General features: G+C 37.1%; 1 non-coding gene across 2 annotated transcripts in view; it reads left to right on the top strand.

Moving 5' to 3' along the window:
- The window catches only part of LOC120884853 (uncharacterized), a 42,260-nt gene extending 24,512 nt beyond the window's left edge, over positions 1-17,748 (top strand). Inside the window, exons 2-5 of one of the 2 annotated variants that reach the window (XR_013436471.1) lie at positions 6,050-6,171; positions 8,167-8,248; positions 16,267-16,479; positions 17,009-17,748. This is a non-coding gene — a transcript (uncharacterized LOC120884853). The remainder of the gene's footprint in view (positions 1-6,049; positions 6,172-8,166; positions 8,249-16,266; positions 16,480-17,008) is intronic. The other variant, XR_013436470.1, reaches the window with a different exon arrangement.
- Positions 17,749-17,948: the final 200 nt, after the last annotated feature.

The following is a 17,948-nucleotide window of genomic DNA, read 5'->3' as shown; positions in this document are numbered from 1 at the left end:
CCAATCTTGAATTAAGTGCTGATGGGATTAACTGAGTGATAACTGATGCAGATGGGGTGTGGCTGGAGGCAGTGGTTCATTGGGGACATGGCTATGGGGTATATATTTTGTATCTGGAGCAGGAAGTCTCTCTCTCTCTCTCTCTACTTTCTGATCATCATGTGAGCTTGTGAGCTGCTTTCCTCTACCACAGGCTCTGCCTTACCTTGAGCCCTAAGGATTGAGACCTCTGAAACTGTGAGCCTCCAAATAAAATTTTCCTCCTAAAATTATTCTAGTCAGATCTTCTAGTCCTAGCAGGAAAACCCCCCACACACACACACAAAAACCAGTTGATTAAAACAGAACACGTGAGCAACTGGCCAACAGAGTACTTTATAAGCTTAAACAAATAGCCTGCAGCTTAAAGATAAAATTTACTCAAGTTAACAGTGTCCTTTTTTTTATAGGCCTTTTTTCTGGGCATGTAGAAATCTGGGGGAGATTTCTTGGATGAATTGACCTTGGATAATCAAATACTTGTGACTAATAATATTTTAGAGGCTGCAAAAATGGATTGAAACAAACACAAGTGCAAACAAAGATCTGTTTGGCAAGCTTGGAAAATGCACCACAGAATTGTGGATGTGATTTCAGAAGCAAATATTGAAAGATTCAGAAGTTTTCATTGCCTGACAGTGTGAGATGGTTGCTAAAAAGAGAAAGCGTTACATTAGGTTACATTAATGTACTTATAGGAGATAGAAAAATGGATTTAAGGGTTACACAATATTGTATTTTGATTAAACTGTAAAGTATTTATTATTGGTATTTGGCTAATTTATTGTAATGAGTATAATTCTCAAAGACAAAGCTGTGTTTTAAAAGTGAATTGGGAAACTGAAGAATATTCAAAGGAGGGTGATATTGATGGCATTGTTGCAAACTGTTTCACTTGAGGACTGATGAAAGAAACTGAAGCTCCATTAACCTGGAAAAATAGGGAGACTTGGCTCCTACTAGTGTTAAAAACATGTGGCAATATGTCATTAGTAACAAACCTTTTTTTAACAGTTGCCTTTTAAACTTATATGTAAGGACAGTGCTTATAATTTAATATTAAATAGTCATTGTTATATCCAAAGGCAAAAATTAGGATTACTCAGTAGAAATAAAAGGGAAGTAGAATTTTTTTGATGCATGTAAAAGACTTAATAATTTTAACAATTATTATTTACTTTTTTAGAACATTGGGTGAGCTCTGGGTATCTCTTGCTTTCCATTTTTCTGTGTACCCAAGTAATGTCAACTGTGCCATGAAATTGGGCACTTTGTGGTGCAGATTTTCCTGTGAATCTATTGTGGAATATGTTTGGCCTTGGCCAGGAGATGAGGAATAGGAATGTGTGACCTGATTTGTACAAACTGGTGTAGTTTACTCAGAAGATCTCAAAGACCACTTCTAATGTCCTTCATTTTCTTATAGCTATATTATGGGTTTTGACAAGTTCTGTTTCTAGACTAAATAAAGGGTCTTTATTTATTTTTTATGATAGTGCTAGCTAATGTTTACTAACTCTAACTAGTGTAGGTAGTCATTTGACTCATTGGAATAATAAGTACTTGACATTCATTATCTCATTTAGTCTTTCACAATGTTTTTATGAATGACAGAATGAAAAAACTGAGACCCAAGGAGGTTAAACATCTAACATCAGTCAGTTAATGAGTAGGGGCTCCTGGTTCACCTGATTGTGCCTTCAGTATTCTATAACATTCCAAATATTGGATGAATCAGTATATCCCACCAAATTACCTTGATCTTTATTTATTAGAGCCTATTTAGCAGTGCTATAGTCTGAAGATATAGATGTGAATGAGAACTAAGACCCTTGGTCTCATGAGGTTTGCAGTGTAGCAGGAAGAACATCATTAAACAGGTTATACTAATTAATGACAGTTTTGACAGGTGCTATCGAGGGAACATATAGTTTAAACCATTATCTGAGAATTCAAGAAAATGTCTGATTGTTCTTAAGAGTGAGATTGTTGTAGTGGGGTTTTGAAATAGATCCTCTGTATAATATCTTGATTAGAGGATCTCCATTTCTGTAAAAGCCCTGTGCTCATGATGAGGAGCAGTTTAACTTGTTAAAAAGAGCAGAACGGGCTAGTTCTCTCACTTACTAGCTGTACCATCTTGCAGCATATTACCTTCTCAGAGGGTTCAATTTTTGGGTGTAGTAGGGCTGATTCTCTGGGCTATTATAATGCTATTTTACCTGCCAAGTCACATAAACATGAATACTTTTATAGCATACATTTTTTTTCATAAAACGCATTAAACTCAAATGGAAAATTGTAAGTATCATCTTTAACTCCTTAATTAGTAACCACATACACTGTCAGTGGAGGAAAACCTAAATGAACTGTAAATACCAGGCAGCTGGCAAGGTGCTATAACTTTTTATGTGATTTATTTTTTTTATCTGAAGACTACCAGTGATCCAAATTCACGTTTCATCAAAATGACATGGACCTTTGAGATTTTTCAAGAGTAATAGAAATAGGAAATGTTACCTGTGGGAATTCTGGAGTCTATTATAATAATGAGAAGCTCCTAATGAGGTCCTCTCACATAAAAGTTGTCTAATAAAATATTAGCTGCTCTTATTACATTTAAACATTTCCATCATCAATAACATCATGTAGATAGGTCCTCTTCACCCACTTACTAGCTTTATGGCCTTGTTCAACTCTGTTCATCACACAGAGTGTTAATGATACTGTTTTTTATGCATCTCATGGCATTGTGAGGATCAAATAAAATAATATGTTGTGGGAAAGCAAATGAAATACTATATGTTGTTTGAAAGCACTCTGCAATTGTGGAGAGCTATATAATGGCTTATTGTTGTTATAACCCCATAATCATTTACCCAGGACACAGGCCTTAAACATCTAAACACTTTAATGAACTGCCACTGTGGATTAGAGGAAGAACACAGTAAGTTAGAAAAAGGGTGACACTGGTCACTGATATCCATTTAGCATTTTACAGTTGTAAACACTGAAATAATTTTTAAATTGTACAGAGTTTTTTTTTCTTTTTTTGCAATCACATAAGTAAACTCTCTGAAACTTTAATTTAGGACCCAGAAGGCCAAAATTTTGACCTTTATGTGAACACTGTTCTAGTGTGTTTATCTTATAGACACTTAAAGTGAGTTTTCTGTTTGAAAGGCACTAAGGAATTTTTGAGTAAGCCTTAAAATGTCTGAGCCAATGTTCCTGAATCAGAAAAGTACTTAAGAGAGTGAACTTAATGCATAGAAAGACACATTCTTCACATGGCCTGTGTCCTAAATGGTTTGGCATACCAGCCCTGCTCTTCCTGTAGCTAAGATTGTGGATAATGGGGGAAGGAAATATCTGGGACGAGTCTGTCTTGCTTCAGTTGCATGAATTTAGATGTTTTTGACATGGGCTCTGATACAGTAAGTCAGAAACCTGAAATCCAGTGGTGTATCTGTACATTTATTTGTTCACTTCCTGGGGAAAAATAAAAGACCGGTCTCTAGGAAGGTAGCTGATGATATGTATCCTTTGTGTCCCTGGCCACAGGGGAGTTCCCATTTTTGGAGACCAGTGTGGAATTTGAAACTTTTCCTACAGGAGCAATGCTGTAAAAAGAAAGTAGGTAAGAACTGAAAGGATTTGAGAGTTGCAAGGTAACTCCTGGAGAGTGAGAATGAACAAGAATCACAGATATGGCTCTCCCACAGGAGAGAAGTCACTCTACAAAGAAAGAAAGGGCATTTCATGTAAAGATTGATCACTGGTACAGACTAATTTGTGAAGAGACAGTGATATGTCTGACCAGTGTTTTCTAATTACACTCTTCTCTTGGCAGTGCTTATTCTAATAATTCTGGCTAAAGCTTATCCTTAGCAAAATGCTGCAGTTTTAGGGGCCTGTTTTTGAGGAAGCAAATGATAAGTTAGCTCAAATTTTTAGCAAGTTTTTTGAAATGAGTTACAAAAGATAAATTTTCAGCCAAAGTATGTAGGAAAGAGAAACAAAACAGATACTAGAAAGAAGATACAATTCATATCATTTGTTAAAAAATTCCAATTCTTTGGTACAGTTAGAACTATTAAGAATTCAATTAACTATTTCATATAGATAATAATTATCAATTCTATGGCTTTTGTGTGCATTTGCAGTAAAATGTGAAAATATTATATTAAAAAGTTTATTCATGGTTGCAACTCAAAATACAAAACAATAAGGTGGTTATTATGGATTTTAAAATTAAATTTAAATGAAATACTGTGTTGGAAGTTTCTAATAAATATTACTCAGCAATAAAAGAGAATAAAATCATGGCATTTGCAGGTAAACGGATGGAGTTAGAGAAGATAATGCTAAGTGACGTTTAGTTAATCCCCCCAAAACAAATACTGAATGTTTTCTTTGATATAAGGAGGCTGATTTATAGTGGGAGCATGAGAGGCAAAGACGAACTCTAGATAGGGCAGAAGGGTGGGAGGGGAAGGGAGGGGGCATGGGATTAGCAATGATAGTGGAATGTGATGATCATTATTATCCAAAATACATGTATGAAGACACGAATTGATATGAATATACTGTGTATACAACCAGAGATATGAAAAATTGTGTTCTGTATGTGTAATAAGAATTGTAATGCATTCGCTGTCATATATAAATAAAAAAATTAAATTAAAATAAGTGATATAAAGGTACTATGTCCAACTACAACTAAGAAAAAAATCCCAATGGATTAAAAATAATTTTTTAAAGAAAAAATAATAGTAAAATAAAGGTATCATCCATATACAACTAAAACAGTAGACATTAAAAAAAATGAAGGAATAATAAGAGCATCATCCTGTTCAGAGCGCAGCGCACTCTAGTGTGATATCAGTTACAACAGTTTAGTCAGAGTCCTGACAATGATTATCTGAAAGATTAGAGAGACCCAGAGGGATCCTTGCATAAGCCACAAGGACAGTACTTTGCAGTTTTGAAACCCTCAGGATTCCCAGATGCACCTTTGGCCATAAGTATGGGGACTTGTACCTTCCTCATATCCAGTTCAACAAAAACAGCTCTGTTTGTATGTTTTACATATTGAGTCCCCACATTATATATAGATTTCATATTTTGAAAGCTTTTCATCATCCTGGTATTTATATAGGGCAGAGGATGCTTCACTTGCCAGTGGAACACATACCATCGGGGAAATGTGGCTTTTAATAGGAAATGGGGGTTTATCTTCGTATTCACCTTTGCATAAAATGTAAATTTCAGAAGAATTAAAAAGTATATAAAAATGTTTGATGGGGTTGGGATTGTGGCTCAGTGGTAGAGTGCTCGCCTAGCATGGGCGGGACTCAGGTTCAATCCTCAGCACCACATAAAAATAAAGGCATTGTGTTGTGTCCATCTCTACCTAAAAAATAAATATTTTAAGAAATGAGAGAAACATTTGCAGATATTTGCATGCTCACTGGGTAAAAGAAATTTCTATGCATTTAAACAGTAGAAGCCAGTGGAAAAGACCAATGGACTTGCTTGCATAAATATAGAAAACTTTGCACATATAGGTAAAATATCTAAAACAGGTGAAAAAGAAGGCCGAGGTATACCCCATAGCTACAGGTTTACTGGTACAGTGGGTGGTACTCAATCTAGTATTTGCACCTGAGAGCTTAGGATGCTCTTATACTTGACTGGGGCTTTTCCTCACTTCAGTGTTTTAGAGTATGACTGCTTGTGAGTCTGTTCATGTCTTTGCTGTGTGTCACATTATTTTGATGGTATCCATGTTTTGTTCTGTGAAGGTAATTTCTTTTGTTCCCCTCATGTGTACACAACTAGAGCTCAGTACAGCTTGCTCACACCCAGGAACATGCCCTCCTCTGTCTTCTTTCTCTGTCTTGCAGGAACTGAGGGTGGCTTCTGGTGTCTGTGTGGCTTCATCATTTCCTTCCTGCCTCTCTTCCACTTCATGATGTAATTCTTGGCACTTTTACTTCTTTTATAGAGTAGGATGTGATGTCATAGAGAAGGGGACAGGGCTATCCAAATTCTCTCAATTGCTGGGAGGAGCTGCCCAGGTGTGCTGAGGGGCCTATTCTCAGGAAGAGAAACAGGGAATCCTCCACAGTGAGTAACCCCACTTTCAAGTGCACCCAAATTTCTGTTAAAATATTGTCCAGTACACTGGAGTTTCTTCCTTGGCCCTTTCTAGACGGAATCATTTTGCCTTTAGACATTCCCAGTTCAGCTCAATTTTCCTCCTCCTTACCCTTCTCCCTTCTTCCCCTTCTTTCCACCATCCTGTTCCTCTCCCCTCGCTTCCCCTCATCCTTGCTTGGTGTGTGTCTGTGTCTGTGTCTGCTGACCTTCTACCTATATCTTTTATGAGAGACCATCCGTGTTCCCAGCATTGCCTCTCACTGGGGTGATGCCGACCCTATATGTAGTACCTGTGACCACAGCATCTCCTTTCAGTGATTCATAATTATACACCGTTCTTCTTACAATTCCTCTTTTTTTTGAAAATTCTGTCAGCTTTTTTTTGTTTCCATGTCTATTTATTTCTCCCTTTCTATGTGATAAAATCTTTTCCCCTTTTTAGCCTTATTATGCAGTTTCCTTATTGCCTTTTTTCCAAGATTTTTATCCTTCAGTCCTCTTCCTGATGCCTGTTTCTTTTATCGCCTTTCCCAGTTTTCAGTGCACCTCCTCTCGGTGTCCTCCTCGGGGAGGACCGTTTTCCTTCTTTCCTGTGGACATACCAGTTGCCAGGCTCTCCTTCTAGTGTGGCTCATATGTCTGTATCCTGTAAAGCACTTACCAGCAATGAGTCAAGGAATGAGTGAGATTGGGCAAGAGGGGGGGATTGCCTGGGAACAGGGAGGACAAGGGAAGCAACCTGAACACGAAGCGGGGCAGGCTGTGTGTGACTCTTTGGAGTTTGGGGACCTCTCTGGACAGAGCCTTTGCTAGTAAACTAGTTGAAATTTGGCCAATGACAGTCAACGAGATCACAGAGCTGTTTTGAACGGATTGGGAAGCCTTTTAGGGTGACCCTGTTAATTCTTAATAACTATGATCCTTCTAGTAAATAATTATAAATGAGAACGCTAGTATCTTTAAGTTGCACGGGGCCATGATTTGTGCATGATGCTCCAGTGTAACATAGTTTGGTGTCATCTACCCTTGAAGGAGGTCATTATGAAGATTTGTGTAGACTTGGTTCTTGTGCCCATGTATGGTCCCTGGGGTCCACAGGGGTGAGCAACATGGGCTCTGCTACTTACCACTTCCACTGCATGGAGTTGAGTCCCTGGATCAGTAAGGGAACCTGATTAGGGCTGATGGTCTAATGCCTGTGAAAATAATGAGCTATGTTTCATGTATTTCTATGCCCTTTGTTTGAGGTTAAACCCCTTCCCAAAAGAATAAGTAGGGCAGAAGAGGAAAGAAAATGGGACTGAGGTCATGAAACTGAGATGGGCTGAATGGAAAGAGGAAAGGATTTACTTGAAATTAATTGGAAAAGGCAAAAGAAAGGAAACTAAGCTGAACTGGAAAACACATAGCACTGAGTGACTTTAGCTCTTATATGCTTATTTCAACATTTTAGCCATGAAGGTTTTATCTTCTTTCTCATTTTTAAAAAAATATAAACGAGATTGATCAAAATATGAATCCCATGATGATGTTTGTGACCAGCATCCTGTTCTCTGCTACTGGTAGCATTCAGGCTCCATGTTTCCAAGGTCCTGGGAACTTAGGAAACATTTTAACAGCTTGGGGACATGACTTTAACCGTGAAATATCAGCAATTTTTCACATAAAGGAAATTACATACATTTATTGACTTGTTTCGTTAGGTTTCATTTTTTTTTTCTTTTTTGGTGTGTATGCCTTTGTGACATTTTTTTCAAGAATAGACCCCCTATGTGTTGCAGAAATTGCCATTTTAAAAGTTCATAAAAAAATTTGGACATCTGAGCTGTGTGATGGGAACATAACGTTCACATAAAAGCCTCTTCCCCCTTAAAACTTTAAATAAAAACTGCATGATTTACATATATTTTCAGTTTTTATATTTCCATATAATAATATCGAAATTTTATGTTTATTTTTTAGGCACTAGAAAAACATCCCAACTCACCATGACAGCAAAGCAGATATTGGAAGTCATTCAGAAGGAAGGGTTAAAAGAAACAAGGTGAGTATTCACATTTAAAACATTTTCCTTTTTCATTGACTAATAATTGTCACTAGTTGTGCAAAATAGGCATACCTAGATTTTGACATTGTAGCTGATGGTGAATTAAGTACTACCTGCAATTTTTTTTTTCTGTGATTGCAGAATATTTGGATGACCTAAGATTTCCTTGGAACTGCCTGTTAATAAATTACATTAGATGGGTTCATATAGAATGTACTTTGTTAACAAAGAGAAGCACTGTGGGATTTAGCCCCTGATTGCAGTTAATCCTGTTTCTCTTTTTTGTTAAGTGGAGATTGTGTTTTTAAAATTAAGCAGTGAAAGTGAAACTTTTACAGGCTTAGTAGATAGATCCAGGATATAAAGATGAGCTGACACTGATAAAATTCAAGTGCCAATAAGTGTGGCTGGGAATTTAGTCTTCCTATATTGAAGAACTCTACTTGTAGTGTCTTTTATCATCTGTTGAGCCTTTAAAAAAATAACAGCTTTATTGAGAGTGAATTCACAGACTACAAAATATGCCCTTATAAAATGTACATTTTAGTGTTTCATATTATATTCACAGAGTTTTACAATATTACTGCTGTCTAACTTTAGAACATCACCCTAAAATGAAACTCTATACCTGTTAGAAGCTACTTCCCATTCCCCATTTCCCTTGCTTCTGGTAACCTCTAATCTTTAGTGTCTGTATGGATTTGCTATTCTGGACATTTTATCTAAATAGAATTCATATAAATGTAGCTTTTCAAAATTTGATGATTAACGTGTTTTCAGCATTGATCCATGTTTTAGCAAAATCAGAACATCATTTTTTTTTGTTGCCAAATAATATTACATTGTATGGATATACCACAATTTGTTTACTTTTAATGGTTCTTTGTTTTTATTTGTGTGTTAATTTCACAGTTTGGGTCTTAACCAGCAGGGTAGGGCTGTGTATATATTGCTTACAAACACACACACAAAAGGAGATTCATTATAGAAGGGAATGACTATAATTATATTAAGTGTAGGTCACTGACCACATTTATCAAGTACGTTATTTTGCATGAGTTGTCTGTTGCTGACTAGCAACATCATAGTGGCAGTGGTTGTAATTTGGTGAAATGTTTTGATCAATATGGAAATAGAACTGCTAAGAGAAATGAATATCTTCCTGAGCACCTATAACTCTTGTAACTTTAAAGTGTGGGTAGCATCAATCTCTAGCTGTTTGAAACATATCTTTTGCAAGTTAGACCCATCAGGTATAGGACACTGATGTACAAATTTTCATCTCTGTTTTGGAGACTTTTATGCCTGTTCTGAAGAAACAGGCTGAGATGATGTGACCACACCCATGCTTGCAGTAGTAGCTCCCCCAGGCAGTGGTGGCAGTGATACAGTTAGTTGCTATAGGAGCCCAATAGCTCTGTCAAAGTAGATGTTGTTCTCAACCTGGGGTTGGTGTGAAGAGGTAAGGAACAAAATGTGGAAAACTGGAAGTTAATTTTCTCCTGGCCACCTGTCAATACCCTGAAAATATTTATGACATTTAGCACCGAAAATGTATGTGCCACAGCCAAAAGAAAAGAGGGAGTAAATGTCTAAGGAGATGCACTCCTGTCGAATGTGAGCTCTGTGCCAGAGGAATCTGCCAGCTCAGACAAGCAGATGTTTGAAATTTGTTCATTAAGATAGTCTTCTCCACAGCAGTGACTCTGCTGCTATTTATTGTCGAGAACTGTGAGATCTAAAATTCCTGTACTGGCTCTTGGCAGCATTTTAATTACACTTATTATCATAACAGCACTATTTCATGTTTTTCAAAATGCTGTTCCTCCCTGAATGGCATTTGAAAGGGTTTTAAGTATACATAGTTAGTAGAAACAAGCAAACACCAAACAAAACAACTCCTTTTTTTTTCTTCTATTTTTCTTTTTACTTTCTTTCTTTTTAATTTTTTGTAGTACTGTGTATGGGTCAAACCCAGGGGTTCTCGACTACTGAACTACATTACCAGCTCTATTTATTTTTTTTTATTTCAAGACAGAGTCTCACTAAGTTGCCCAGGCTGACTCAAACTTAAGGTGCTCCTGCCTCAGCCACATTGCTGGGATTATAGGCGTGCACGACCACACCTGGCAAAACAATTTCTTTAAAGATTAAAGAACATTAAAGTGGGAAACATAAACTCATGCTCCTCTAAATGTACTTCCCACCCACTCTGTGTATTATTATTGTGTCCTGTAAGGGGGAAAATGTCCCTTATTTCTAATATTGATGGACCAGTATTGTGTTAAAGTAGTACCTACAAGCAGTTCCCAAGTTCAATAGGAAAGGAAAAAAAAAAGTAAGAGACCACTTTTCTTTTGAGTTCTCACCTTAAAATCAGTTCTGCATCAAGTATCCTCAGACTATGCATTTTGTGTTCTCATTTTTTGTCAGTTTCCTTAATTCCTCCCTCCTGTCATTTGTGACCTGTTATAAGTGGCTCATGTGTCTCTGCTTACTTTTCCCTGGTTTTCTAGTTACAGTTTCCTTATTAAACTTACCTCTAAAATAAACATATTTTGAGTGCATTTGGGACTGTCCCTATGTAGTTTTAGGAAGCAGATGCTGACATTTATTTTGCCTACTTAATGTACTGTTTTGCTACTTTTTACGTTCTTAAATGTTTTCCAAATATTTAAGGTAGCTGAGTAAATGAAGTGTAACTCTATGTATTTTTCTTAAATAAAGTTTAGAAATTCCATAATCAGAAGGTCAAACATGGCTGATTAATGCTAGGTATTTATTTAATGATGTACTTTTTCAAGAAATGCAGATTGGTGATATGCCCGATTATATAAGGAAAATTGATTGTGAAGTTACTGATGTGACCATAGCCCCTCTGGTCTCTGGGGATGACAGATAATGGTGATAGTCTTCACCCAAATCGTCCACCACTGTATTGGGTATTTCTAGGAAAGAGAAGACAGGGTGTTTATCTATCATCATTCCAACCTGTTAGGCCGCTGGTGTCAGATGCTACAGAGGGTCTTCATTCTTTGCTTTGACCTTCTAGGCTGTAATTTTGTCCTTGTGTGTCTTTCTTGATGTCCTTTAGAGCAGGCTACCTTAGCACTCTTAGCACTCTGCAGATACTCAATAAATAGCTGATGAGCAAGTTATCTTTCTTATGATGTTAATTTGCTGGCATTTAGTGATGACTTTGGCCTGCTTTCAGAGTTAAAAGCTTCAAATCAAAAGGAAACTGAACTTTTGGGGAATCCCTTTTAATATATGCATGCTGATAGTCTCTAGTAGATTATCTGTGAACAAGTAAAGTCCTTGTTCTGTTGCTTATTTTCAAACACTGTAAGAGCCACTGGTTTAAATTTGTAACTTAGAATTTTTTAAAAAAGAAAACTACGCTAGTAATTTTGGCAAAGCTAGTGCAAACAGATGAATATGTTCAGTATATATGATCTTGTTACTTTGAGATGAAATTCTTGACATTTTATGCAAACTTTTCAAGTGACACTTTAAATCACATTTTTAAAATTTAGATATGATAAAAAGAGGACAGTCTTTTATATCATATTCTGTGTATCATTTTCATGTTATTGATGAAATGTGTAATGTATGATTAAATTCTACTCGGAAAAGCCAGAATGGAATAAATATTTTTCATGTGGGTTTGAAAAGACATCTGAATATAATAAATTGTTAGATGCGGTTTTAAAGAAAAAGATTAATGGCATGGTAATAGCATGATTTTTCTAGACCCAGTTCTCTTTTTAGTGAAAATATATTTGGTAAAGTTTACTTCACCTTTACATAAAGGGATAGAGGAATTTATCAGTATAGTTTTATATTATAAAACATCTGGTCCACCTTTGCTTTTGCTTCACTGGTTATGAGGTTTTCAGGCTTCTGTTCCTTTATGTGTATCTGTTGTCAGCAATTGATCAGTCACAGTCGTTTGGAATGCTTTTCAGATGATCAGAATCTTATAATCCATCAAGTAGCTGTGCTGCTTGGAGAGAAAAGATTATGTGCATATTGCAGTCTGCTGCTTTTGCCGATGAATATTTGATATTCTTGTGGACCCCTTAGCTAAACATTCACACTTCCTCAGGGAGTTAGGCTGCTGTTGCAGGATATATTCTTGTCTGCAGTCAGGAACAATATTTATGTGGAAAAAGAAGAGTAACTTCAGTTAGCATGCTTTGGGTGATGGGGGCGGAGGGTTATCTCAGTGCTGCTTTTCTGTATTTGATTTACTTATTCAGAAGTTGTCATTTATTTATGAAGAGGAACTGAGGCATTTTTGATGCCTGGGGATGTTTTTCTCTGCTCTGTCTCCTGTAATATTTAAAGAGATTGTTATGGTTTGGATGTGAGGAGTCCCCCAAAAGTTCATGTGTGAGACAATGCAAGGAAGTTTAGAAGAGAAATTATTGGGATATAAGAATCTTAACCCAATCAGTGAATAATCTCCTGATAGGGATTAACTGGGTGGTAACTGTAGGCAGGTAGGGTGTGGCTGGAGGAGGTGGGTCCCTGAAGGCCTGCCTTTGGGGTTTATTTTGTCCTGGTGGGGCAGACTCTTTCTCTGTTTCCCTGGGCCACATTGCCAGCCAGCTGCTTTCCTCCACCACACTCTTGATGAAGCATGATCTCCACTTAGATCCCCAAGGAATGGAACCAGCTGTCTTTGGACTGAGACCTCTGAAATTGTGAGCCCCCAAGTAAACTTTTTCTCCCCTGTTTTAGTCAGTTTTTTTCAGTGCTGTGACCAAAAGACCTGACAAGAACAGAGATGCTTCCAAAGAAATGTGTGTTTGGTTATTGTCACATATCTAGGGGTTGCAGCTTGTGGAGTAAGGCTTGCCTCATTTACCTAGTGTGAGCAAAAAATCAGTATGAGCTAGATTTTATGTACTGGTCATACTTAAATACCTGTTACTAATGTGGCGTGAACTGTGATGTTAAGTGATAATAGATACATAGTTTCTAATGAGAAGAGGATTATAAAACAAAGGAGGAAAATACACAAACTATAGAAAGCAATAAAAAAAAATCTGTAAAGTTCAAAATAGGCAGTATTTATGAGGTACATTTTTGCAATATTACAGATGCCCTACCTACATAAGCATCTATTAGATTTCATCATCTGGTTACAAAGCAGTAGCCTGTAATCACATATCACAATAGGGACATTGAAAGACTTATATATACACAAACTTTATTGGACTTATGTCTATATTCTAGGTAACGCTATTTTAGATTTTGCAATGTGGAGAATATCCACTTGACAACTCAAGATTTTGTAATTATTCTAGTATGAAGGGTTTTTTTTTAATTCCTGCTGATAATTCTTATCATAAATTTGTTTTTACCTGCCAGTTTAAGGATTTTTATGTTTTCTGTTTTGCTCTTTCTGTAATGATGTGCTGTAATTGGGATCTCCATTTTGTACTATGGTTTATTAAAGATGTTGCATTTTTTTAGGCGAATAAAACATCAGAAATTCTATTTCTATGTATAGTGAAAAATCTGAGCCTATATACTTTTTCTTTCACATATTCTCCCTTGATCGCTTCAATCGGAAGAAATGAAATAAGGCAGAAGGATATAACAGACACATTCTAAGCTCAGCATGACATTATAGACAGCATAGAATTCAGAAAAGATGTCATAACCAAAGTGACCTCTGAGTGAGCAGGTCTTTAAAAATGGGTCAACCTACCTTAGAATTGCTCTGCTCTATCAACATTCTCACTTAAATATAAGGCCCCAGGATGATGGCTCACTGGTAGAATACTTATCTAGCATGTGGAAGGCCTTGGGTTTCATCTCTGGTACCACATACACACAAGTCCCAATTGAATATACTACTTAAAGTGTAGTCTAGCTAAAGAAAATATAGCACACAAAAGAACTCATTAGTTCCTAGAACTTAAGCAAACCACTTAACTAATGCAGCCTATGGTTCCTTTGTCTTTTTATAAAAAAAAGCATGTCAAAACATTGTCTTATTTTAAGGAAAGCATAGTCTGATAATTTTAATTTAATTTATAATATCAGCAAAGTTTATGACTCAGCATTGAAATTTATGAGACTAATTCCAGCTTCATCAACTATAATGTGAGGATAGCAATACTGCCTTCAGAAAGTAGTCATGAGAATTTAATGAAATAAGGTATATGAAGAATTAGGCATAATACCTGACTACTCCTTTTATTATTATTTTTATAATTAGTACATATACCTAAAATAAAATTCATGAAATGCCAAAAAAATAGCTTCTTAAATTCTAATTAGAGAAGACTGAGACATGAAAATGTAAGTGGCAATGAAAAACAAGGCACATATGGTGGCCAAATAGGCAGAATAGATGATGAGTACTTTGAAGAAAGGAGTTCAGGAAGCTTCTTGTGGAAGGTTCTGGAATAATGGAGAATTATAAATGCAAAAAAAGAAAAGAAAGAAAGAAAAGAAAGAAAGAAAGAAAGAGAAAGAAAGAAAGAATGAAAGGAAGAAAGAAAGCAATGAGAAATTACTTAACATTTGCAAGCATGTTCCCAACATAATATTTATTTTTATTCTTTTAAGAACATAACTATAGCCCTCACTCTCTGCCAGGCATTATTCTAATGCTTTATCGAGCTTAATATGTTTAATTTTCAAGTAGCTTTCAAGAATGTACTGTAGTTATCTCCACTTTATAGTAGAGAATCTAAGGCTCAAAAAATTAATAGACATGTCCATGTCAGACAGCTAGTAGGGTAAAAATGTAGGATTTAAAACTGGCAGATTGGTTCTGGAGTCTATGTTTGAACCAGTATACTATGTTTCCCTATCAGGCAAGCAAAATTTAAGAGAACTCAGCTGGTGAGGATATGATATATAGAGGGAGAAAAATGGGAGCGGAAGACCTACTAAAAAAGATAATGCAATAATCCAAGAAAGGGCGTTGATGGTTTTATATTAGATGTAGGTAACAGGAATGAAAAAAATTAAATAGAAGTATATTAGTTAGGTAAGAGTAAGACCAAGAAAGATAAGTTTGCTCATGTTCATATAATTTATCTCGTTTTCCTCATATTTCCAGAAACTGCACTTTCCACTTTCAGATTGTTTCACAGAACATGTTTTCATGAAATATACCAATTCATTTTCATTTGTTATTTGTTTTACTTCTCCTGCAGTTGGGTCTTACACCATCTAAATGTTGAAAGATTGAACTGAGAGTCTTAAAGAGAAAATAAAAAGCCATTAACACCTACAATAAAAAAACCCTCCCCACAGCTTTATTCTGGCTCTAATCCTTGTCGGAAACAAAATATTTTTTTTTCTTTTGCACATTGAAACAGATCTTCAGTAAACAGAGAAATAGTATATGAAAAGCTATATAAGGATCTTGAGTTCTGGCTCACTGGTAGAATACTGGCTGTCATGTATGAGGTCCTGGTTTTGATGATCAGCACCAAGTATAAAGTAATGATTAAGATTTATTTTGGTGGTGCAGGGGACTGAACCCAGGGCCTTTTACATTGGAGGCGAGAACTCTACCAACTGAGCTATATCTCCAGCCCATGCTTGATCAATGTGATTCTGCAACCTGTATACTCAGAAAAATGAGAAAATATATCCCATCTGATAAAAATGTATGATATGTTAAGATCATTGTACTGTCATGTGTAACTAAGTAAAAAAAAAAAGTAAATTAATAATTAATTTAATAATTTAAAAAGAAAATCTGTATGCTCAGAGACATAGATTTCTCACCTAATAGTCTTTTATATATCTATTCTTTAGGAATATCTATTAGTTCTCCGTGTTAATGCTTCACAACATTACTATAAGATCCTAAGGGTGTGAAGGCCCTTTCCTGGGGGCTGTTCTGTGAGTATCCCTTATGAAGTTGGAAACAGACAATTCTGTGTTGGGACCATTCTTTGAGGGAAGATAACAATGTTTATGACAGGTCACAAGATGGAGTCACTTCCTTCCATTAACTGTCACCCACTCTACAACAGCTGCTCCTGGAATTCCCAGTGCTCATAACCTGATGACCTCATCTTGAAGAAACAATGGGGCTGGAGCCTTCTGAGGACTCCCATTGGTGGAACGAGGAGTGGGTGAGTTCATTCTGGCCAGAGCCACAGTCCTGGTAACAAGCCTCGTGCGAATGGATTCCTCAAGCCTCAAAATGATGGATTCCCCAATGGAGGACCTGGACATTCCTGGTTGTAAGTGCCCCTCTCATCCTTAGAGAGTAGGGGAATAAGCTTTGTAGGCATGGGGTGGTGGTTGCCTCCATAAAGTGCTAAGCAGTTCATAGATAGACTCCACCAGAAAAGGGAGGACTCCTCGAAGACACAGACAACATTCTACCCAAATATAAAAGATACATGGGATTCTTTGTCAAGTGGGGAGCTTTGACGTCCTCAAGGACTTTGCCCTTAGTGAGACTTCTCAGTCTGAAGAATGGCATGGGTCCCGGACTGGGAGCTGGAAGTTCTGAAAGAGTCCACATAAGTCATGGCCCCTGTTACACCTAGTATTCCTCATCTGTCAAAGGCCAAAGTGGACTCTCAAGCTTCCTGCCAAAATAGCTTGAACTCTATCAGAAGACAATGTGGCAAGTCTTGAAAAAGGGAGGGAAAGAGTGAATGGATGACTGAGCCAAATCAAGGAGAGGAATTAGAATCAGTTCAGGTCTCAAGCTACAGCTGTCAGACAACTTATCTCTTTTCTTTTTTTTTTTTACTGCCTCAGTGTGGTTCCCATTGTACTTTGTATGGCTCGGGCTGGGCACTCTGATAATTGGTGGATGCATGATGTTTCTACACTGGAGGAAGAAGCTGCAGCGGGAGGAGCGTGCCCAGCAGTGGGTGGAGGTGATGAAATCTGCAACATTCACTTACAGCCCATTCTTGTACTGGGTCAACAAACAACGCAGATATGGCATGACTGCAGCCATCAAGACAGGCCCTCCCAGGGCTGTTGCCAATGCTGAGATTAAAGTCCACATTTCAGACATTATGTGGGAGCAGGAACTCCCATAAAGACAGATGTTATGCCTTCAGAGTTAGCAGCCCCAAGGCAGAGGACCCTTTTCTCTGCAACTTGCTTTGGTGGCCGCACAGCATCCCTTAGTTAACCTAATGCCAAATCAACAGACCACATCCCCATTCCAATGGTCTTTCTGGAGATACCCTCTGCCCCACCCCTCTGAATGTCAAACCAACCTCACATGCTGGATTACTCTGCCTCCTAACTCTTTCTTAAGTCTCCTGAAAGGCATATCCACTTTTAATCCCTTCAGACACTGTCCCATGGGGTGAACTATTTCAATGTGTCTCCTCTGGCTTCTCAGTTGTAACCACTTATCACTGAAGGAGGGAGCTTCAGCTACCAGAGGTAGTAGTAAAGGGAACTAACCTAGAGCATAAGATAATTACATAGAGGTCAGAGCCCATAGATTTGTTACATTATTAAAGATTTTTGAAAAGTGAGTCTTTTGTGTCTCATTTGCTGGTAGGAGGGCAATGTCCTTCCCCTGTTTGATGGGAAACAAGTCTCACTAATACAATGAGAACTGGAGGCTGACTTAGAAGAAACACATTGAACCAGTACTTGTAGATGAGCTAAATTCCCTCCATCAAGTGTTAAATGTGTTCAAGACCTTTGGCTAGGTCCCCAAAGGCATTGCTGT

The sequence above is a fragment of the Ictidomys tridecemlineatus genome, chromosome 3, assembly GCF_052094955.1.
Source record: "Ictidomys tridecemlineatus isolate mIctTri1 chromosome 3, mIctTri1.hap1, whole genome shotgun sequence".
Classification (NCBI taxonomy): Eukaryota; Metazoa; Chordata; class Mammalia; order Rodentia; family Sciuridae; genus Ictidomys; species Ictidomys tridecemlineatus.
This window is presented reverse-complemented; position numbering and strand designations above follow the sequence as displayed.